At 43.1% G+C, this 8508-nt stretch overlaps 1 non-coding gene across 1 annotated transcript; it reads left to right on the top strand.

The window, feature by feature from the left end:
• The first annotated feature begins 4487 nt into the window (after positions 1-4487).
• On the top strand, positions 4488-4569 carry trnas-gcu (transfer RNA serine (anticodon GCU)). Its single transcript has one exon. It is a non-coding gene; the product is annotated as a tRNA-Ser (tRNA).
• The last annotated feature ends 3939 nt before the right edge of the window (positions 4570-8508 follow it).

Genomic DNA, 8508 nt, shown 5'->3' with positions numbered 1-8508 from the left:
CCGCGACACCCTGGTTCACTCCTCCATTACCCCCAATACCTCGTCCCCTTCCCATGGCACATTCCCATGCAATCGCAGGAGATATAATACCTGCCCTTTTCCCTCCTCTCTGCTCATTATCTAAAGCCCCAAACACTCCTTTTAGGTGAAGCAGCGATTTACTTGTACTTCTTTCAATTATGTATACTGTATTCACTGCTCACAATGCGGTCTCCTCTAAACTGGGGAGACCAAACGAAGATTAGATGGAACACCTCTGCTCAGGCCGAAAGCATGATCCTGAGCTTCTGGTTGCTTGCCATTTCAACACTCCCCACTGCTCTCATGTCAACATTTCTGTCTTTGGCCTGTTCCAGTGTTCTAGTGAAAATCAACCCAAGCTCGAGGAGCAGCACCTGACCTTTTGATTCGGCACTCTGCAGCCTTGTGGATTGAACATTGTGTTCAATAACATCAGAGCATGACTGGTGTCAGGCAACCACAAGCATTAACACACTCTTTGCATTTGTCCCAGGACAGCTTTGTTATTTAATCTCTCCTGCCCTCTGCCCTATCAAACACCTTCCCCTTTGTTCTCTCCCACATGCCCCTCCCCTTCACTTGTTTAAAACCGAATTATTTTCTAACCTGTGTCAGTTCTGATGAAAGGTCACAGACCAGAAACATTAACTCTGTTTCTCTCACCACAGATGCTGCCAGAGCTATTGAGTATTTCCAGCACTTTTTGCTTTTATTTCAGATTTCCAGCATCTGCAGTATTTTGCTTTTATTGTGTCAGAAAGTCTTTCCTTGATTCAGGACTCTGACCTCTCTCCAGAATCTCTCTGCTAAAGATTGAACATTATCTCATTTCACTCACAGCTCAGGGTCAGTGTGGCACAGTGGGACTTCTGGTTGTCTCCCACTTCACAGTCCATCAGTACTGAGAAAACAATGGGGTAGATTACTCACATGTTGTGTTCTGTAACTTTTTACAAACACTTTAATGTATATATTGTCTTCCAAAGCAGTGACAAAATGGTGGCTTTAGTGTGTTGTTGAAATAGCTTTGTTGAGTTCGTGTTGTACTAACACTTAAACAGTTCTTGGTTCAATCCCAGGTTTTGGCACTTTCAACCTCTCCTGTGTCTTTTTCTTTGGCTCCAATTGTCAAGCTGCATGATTTACTCTGAAATTAGCACCAGAGAACCAAGGAACCAGCGAGCATGAGGAGCTGAAATTAGCACAGATCAAATCCACTTAATATTTCGGACTGAAGATGGTTGCAAATGCTTCAGCTTCATCTTTTGCACTGACGTGCTCAGCACCACCATCATTGAGGATGTGAATGTTTTTGGAGCCTCCTCATCTTGTTAGTTATTTAATTATCCACCACCATTCACGACTGGATGTGGCAGGACTGTGGAGCTGTGATCTGATCCTGAGGGAGATATCCGTGCGTGGAGTGGCGGGATGTATGGAGAGTGATCCTGAAGAGGGTGTCTGAGCCTGGAGTGGAAGCTTTCTGTGGAGGTACAGGAGTAGGCCATTCAGCCCCACTGTTTTATAAAGGTTTAGCATAACTTATTTGCTTTTACTCAATGCCTCTATTATTAAAGCCAAGTGTCCTGTTTGCTCTTAGCAACCTTTTCAAACCTTGATCAAAAAAGATTGGTGTACATTGTCTCATTCTTCCTCCCAAACTGTATCACTTCACAATTTTCTGTGTAAAATGTTATCTGTTGTGTGAAAGCCCATTTTACCAGTGTGTTTAAGTTCCTCTGAAGTGTGTTACTGTCACTGGCATAGGACGAAATTCACGAGCATTCTTTGATGCTATCTCCGTGGAAAGAGCAATCTTACACACTAGCTCAAATTGGGATTTTGTGTGTTTGGTATCTTTCCTCATCCACCAATATAAGCACAAATCTGTCTCATAATGTACGGTCTAAGAATGTGCCAATGTTGCAATGTGGTGATAAATTCTTCAGTGTCACAATGTACTCACCAACTGTTTCACTACTTTTCTGATTTCTGGATCCAAGTTTGTAGCTTTCCGCGATCTCTAGTGGCTTAGGGTTGAGCCTCACTTCAACGAAGAAACGGAAAGTTATGATTTAAAGATTACACTGTCGATCATTCACATCTCTGTCTTCTCCTGAACTTCGAGTTCAAATTTGTTTGTGACGTTGAGTCACACGTTAAGACAGCACAGTCTTTGTCTTTGTGAAGGAATTGATTTGGGAATGGCTGTTTGAAACTGTCCCTTCTTGCACAGAAATTCAGTGCAAATACTTGATCACTCACAATTTCCTTGAGAGAAATTTGTTCACAATCGCATTCGACACGGAAACTGCCTCAGCATTAATCTCACTGAAGCAGAATGTGACCGTGTTGTATGTTTCAGAATGTTGGTGCCGTTATTTGTCGTTTTTAACCGAGACCGGGACACAGGGAAAGGTTCATCCGAGTTTGGAATATATTATCATTCAGGAGGAAGAAAAATCAACAGGAACCAAATAAGAAAACCCAGTCTCCAGATTTGAGAATCTGGAGATCCGCTTTGGGAAAGTGAATCAGAGCAGAATGAAGGGTGAACAGTCCAACTGCCCAGAAGAGATGAAAACACGTCTCAGTCAACACGTTCCCCTGGTTTATGATGCTGGAACATTCCTCACACAGAAATGATTCAACCCAATGACAAACATTCTTACAGCTGATAATTTATGCTACTGATTTGAGGACTGTCTCATGTGGTTACCGAGTGACGACGAGAAGATATTAAACTTTGTTCTATTCAATCTAGCTGTGATGAAGTTTGAATTTTTCTACCTTTTATAAACAGTATTTGAAGGGTCTCGGTAACAATGTTCAGTGTTGATGAGAGTGGGGTCTGGGTGAGAAGCTGCTGAGTGTGACAGGGTCAGGACTGGATGCAGGAAGTTCTCTGACAGTCTCCCTCGATCTCTCTAATGGGTTTGAGTTGATTTGCGACTGGTAGCTTTTATTTTACTTTTCTTATTTAGAGACACAGCACTGAAACAGGCCCTTCGGCCCACCGAGTCTGTGCCAACCAGCAACCACCCATTTATACTAATCTTACATTAATCCCATATTCTCTACCACATCCCCACCATTCTCCTACCACGTACCTACACAAGGGACAATTTCCAATGGCCAATTTATCTATCAACCTGCAAGTCTTTTGGAGGTGGAAAGAAACCAGAGCACCCGTCGGAAACCCACACAGACACAGGGAGAACTTGCAAACTCCACACAGGCAGTACCCAGAACTGAATCCTGGTCGCTGGAGCTGTGAGGCTGCGGTGCTAACCATTGCGCCACTGTGCTGCTGTTGGTGTTTTGATAAATGAAGGAAGTTCCCTCCACCCATTATTTTTGGACAGACAGTGTTGTATAAGGATGTAAAGGGTTAATGCTGAAGATAGTGGGATCAACCCCTCCCACTGTCAGAGTGATGATGGAACAGTCACATAAGATGAAGTTTGGGAGAAGAGAGAGCAGCACCAAGGATATTCTGTAAATTAGAAAAGAGTTCTTAGTTCTTTCAGCAGGAACTGTGTCCAGAAAATATCGAGAAACTCACAATTTTATTATTCAGGAGTAGGAACACAGATATTAATTCCAAGTGACAGTTCTGGGACCAATTAACAAAAAAAGTAGAGAACAATATTGCTCACTGATTGAAATCCCCCAGTGAGGAGACAGTTAAACAGGTGATCTGTTGGGGCATCCTTCGATCCAAGGTGTCAGCAATATTTAATCTCCATTTTTGGTGAAATTCTCTGTTATTTGCAATTTTTTTTATCAGCTTTGATGGGCGAGTGAAAAAACTGAAAAAATTGAACAGTTCCATCCTTTCTTTTCTTCCTTCTTATCTTCTTTCCATCAGTTTCTCTTTTCTGTCCCAGATCAATATAATGATGAGAATCCCAATTTAATCTGCTGTTTCTGGTGTTTTATCCATTCCAATCAAAATTTCAACATTCCAATCAAATCTATTTGTTATTCCACAGTGTCTCTCCATGTGTTTTATTCTGTTGTATTCTCTCACAGTCTGTTTGATGATCAATGTAACATCTCACTCTCTGTTCTGGTGAAGATCAGAAGCAGTGATATCTGTTTACACCACCCGACAAGTCGGCCTGAGGCTGTGCCTCGCTGATCATGTGGAGTTAAAGCAATTCTTCCAGTCAGTTCGTTCAGTTGTCATTTCATGAGAAATTCGGTCATCATGACTTCGTCAGTGACCTAATGGTTCAGGTGTCTGAGTGATGTTAATCATGATGTGATGAAATGATTGTATGTTCCAGTCTTTCCGTGGTGGGTTTTCACACTGAGTAGAAACGTGTTGGACATGGTCTGGAAATGTTTCACACCGCTCCATTCCCAACTTCATTTACTGACAGAAGATATATTTCCATCATTGCACAGCTGGCTGCATCGCCAGAAACTGTGCTGAAGGTGACAGCTATGCCTCTACAGCTGACAAGGTGGCCGAGAGGTTAAGGTGATGGGCTGCTAATCTATTGTGCTCTGCACACGTGGGATCGAATCCCATCCTTGTCGCTAGTTTATGAACTGTTTAGTGTATTGTTTGTGTGTGAAGTCAGCCTCGAAACCTGTTCTTGTCAATGTCCAGACAGTGATTCCAGAATTTGTTATACTTCTTTAAAATTGAGACAGCCAATTGGAATTCTTCACTCAAACTGCACTGGAATGAAGATCAAATAGGGATCACGAAACGGAGCAGTATTTTTCCTCCCCTCCTTCCTTCCATCTTTACTTTCTCTGGATTTGCGCCAAGTGAAAGACAAATGGGAAAAGCAAATGGCGAGGGAGCAGATGCCGAAAATTTTCCTTTGGCAAGAAATTTATTTTCAAATCTTCTTGATAGATTAAGTGAGTGAGCAATGCTTTGGCAGATGGAGTTTAAAATGAGGGGTCATCTACTACCTACGATAGATCAGAGTGTTTTTTTGTAAGAGGTGAGATGTTAGAAACGGCGGAGGAGCAGAGACCCGAATACTGAATTAATAAAAGCGAGTGGACTGGTAGAAAATAATGTGAAAAGTGAACAGAATCTGAAGAATGGAACTCATGTTGCAGTGATATAAAGCTCTGTGCTCCTGAAGTAAATGTCCAAGCCCAGATTGTGGGGAATCTGTGGAGAGTGATTTTGTTTTTATTCATTCTTGGGTGTGAGTATCGCTGACAAGGCTAGCATTTATTACCCATTTATATTGCCGTTGAGAAGGTGGTGGAGAGCTGCCTTCTTGAACTGATGCAGTCTTTATGGTGCAGGAACACCCACAGTGCTGTTGGGGAGGGAGTTCCAGGATTGTGACCCAACAACAGTGAAGAAATGGCGATATCGTTCCAAGTCAGGATGGTGAGTGACTTGGAGGGGAACCTGCAGGTAGTGAGTTCCCATGCATCTGCTGCCCTTGTCCTTCGAGGTGGTAGTGGTCACGAGTTTGGAAGGTGCTGTTGAAGGATACTTGGCGAGTTGCTGCAGTGCATGTGGAGATGGTACACACTGCAGCCACTGTTTACTGGTTGTGGAGGGATTGAATGTTTAAGGTGGCGGGTGAGGTGCCGATCAAGTGCGCTGCTTAGTCCTGGATGGTGTTGAGCTTCTTGAGTGTTGTTGAGTGGGATGTATTCCATCACACTCCTGACTTGTGCCTTGTAGATGGTGGACAGGATTTGGGGTGTCAGGAGGTGAGATACTTGCTGCAGAATTCGTAATCTCTGACCTGCGCTTATAGCCACAGCATAGATGTGACTGGTCCAGTTACATTTCTGGTCAAGATGTTGATGGTGGGGGATTTAACGATGATAATGCTTCTGAATATCAAAAGGTAGATTTTTTTTCTCTCTCATTGGAGATGTTCACTGCTTGACACTTGTGTGGCCAGAAGGTTGCTTGTCACTTATCAGCTCAAGCCTGAATGTTGCTCAGGTCTTGCTGCTTGCAGGCACAGACTGCTTCAGTATCTGAAAAGTTGTGAATCATCATCTAACATTCCCACTTCTGACTTATGTTGAAGAGAAAGTCGTCAATAAAACAGCTGGGAAGTTTGGGTCTACGACACTACCCTGAGAAACTCCTGAGGCAATGTCCTGGGCTGAGATGATTGGCCTCCACTAACCACAACGTCTTGTTTTGTGCTAGGTATGACTTCAACATGTGGAGGGTTTTCCCCCTGATTCCCATTGACTTCAATTTTGCGAGGCATCCTTGATGCCACACGCACTCAAGGGCAATCACTCTCACCTCTCCTCTGGAATTCCAGTCTTTCGTCTCTGTTTGGACCAAGCTGCAATGAGATCATAAGAACAGAATATCGGAAGAACTCTTCGCAGGAGTAGGCCATTAGGCCCCTCGAGCTTGCTCCGCCATTCAATAGGATCATGGCTGACCTGATCATGACCTCAACCCCACTTTCTTGCCTGCCCACATAACCCTTGGCTCTCTTGTAGATAAAAATCTTGAAGACATTCAATGACCCAGCCTCCACTGCTCTCTGCGGTAAAGAATTCCAAAGATTAATGACCCTCTGAGAGAAGCAATACCTTCCTAAATGTAAAAGCCCTAAATCTGAAACTGTGGCTCCTAGTTCTAGATTCCACCACGAGAGGAAACATCCTCTCAGCATCTACCCTGTCAAGCCCCCTCAGAATCTTATATGTCTCAATACGTTCTCCTTTCATTTTTCTCAACTCCAATGAGTATCGGTCCAACCTGCTCAACTTTCCTCATGAGACAACACCTTCATCACAGGAATTAATCCAATGAACCTTCTCTGAACTGCCTCCAATGCAAGTATATCCCTCCTTAAATAAGGAGACCAAAACTGTACACAGTACTCTAGGTGTGGTTTCACCAGCACCATGTACATTTGTAGCAAGACTTCTCTACTTTTATACTCCATCCCCCTTGCAATAAAGGGTAACATTCCATTTGCCTTCCTAATTATTTGCTGTGCCTGCATGGTAACTTTTTGTGATTCATGTACGAGGACACCCAGATCCTTCTACACCGCAGCATTCTGTAATCTCTCACAATTTAAATAATATTTTCCTTTTCTATTCTTCCTACCAAAGTGGATAACCTCACATTTTCCCACATTATACTCTATATGCCAAATTATTTCCTGGAGTTGAGAGACCCTGGCAGAACCTAAATTGAGCATTGATGATCAGATTATTGCGAAGTGTGTGGTGCTTGATAGCACTGTTGGTGACATCTTCCATCACTTTGCTGATGATTGATAGTAGACTGATGGGGCGGCAATTGGTCAGATTGGATTTGTCATGCATTTTTTTTGTGGAGAGGGCACACTTGGGCAACTTTCCACATTGTCAAGTAGATGCCCGTGTTGTAGCTCTACTGGAACAGCTTGGCTGAGGGCGCAGCTAGTTCTGGAGCACAAGTCTTCAGTACTAGTGTGGAAGTGAGCAGAAAGGCATGGCACTATGCTTAATGGGAAATATAGCCAAGTTAGGAATAGTAGCTTTGCTGAGCTTTGATTTTAAGTGGCAGAAACCACAATGAAATAGTTAAAAGTAAAGGCAGAGCGTGTGAGACTGTAAAGACTAGCCGACACTGGTAATTGCAAAGACATCTGTTCTTTATGGCCTGATTGTGTGACTCCCTGTGGTTTGGAACAAATGGACTCCTGTGAATCAAATGATCTCCATCCCTGTGTGAGTGATAAGGAGTGCTCGGCCCCTCTTATCTTCGTGACCTGCCACTACTTGATGCAGCTGCAGACTGCATGAAACACTCAGGAATGTACACCTAACAGAGATAGCAGGATGCGCCACAATTACTTGTCACAAGGTAGAGACAGACTCATGATCCATGTAGGGAGTGAGACTAGAATGATTATTGATGATTCCTATGCTCTTGCTAATTAGCTTGCTTGTCCGCTTTGTTTTATCTTGCTGGTACAAAACAATATTTTATTAGGAACAAGTATGTATTGAAAATGGAGTGTATTGTAACCTCAGTAACAGCTGTACTGCATGTCACCACGTGGGTGAAGTCGAATTGGATCGCACTGATTGGTTAAACAAGGGGGTGTAGCATGAATCTTAATGTATAAACAGTAGTACCTGTATCAAAAAACTTCACTTACTCTAGTGGACCAGACAGACTCTGGGTGGAGTCAGTGTTGTTGCATTAGAGTAAGTCAGCCGGCTAAATGGGCAAATAAAGTAATTGATTTTACCTACACATCCGACTCAGTATATTTACTGAACCAGACTGAAGCCAAAAAGAACTCAGATTTACACTAGAGCCGGAATGTTGTTAGGGCCCATAGTCTTTGCTGTATCGAGTGCCTTCAGCTATGTCTTGCCATTATGTGGAGTGAAGCAAATTGGCTGAAAACTGGAAGCTGTGATGCTGGGGACCTCAAGAGGCCGAGATGAATCATCCACTGAGCAATTTCTGACTGAAGATGGTTTCAAATGCTTCAGCTTCATCTTTTGCACTGA

Source organism: Heterodontus francisci, unplaced genomic scaffold, assembly GCF_036365525.1.
Source record: "Heterodontus francisci isolate sHetFra1 unplaced genomic scaffold, sHetFra1.hap1 HAP1_SCAFFOLD_58, whole genome shotgun sequence".
NCBI lineage: Eukaryota > Metazoa > Chordata > Chondrichthyes > Heterodontiformes > Heterodontidae > Heterodontus > Heterodontus francisci.
This window is presented reverse-complemented; position numbering and strand designations above follow the sequence as displayed.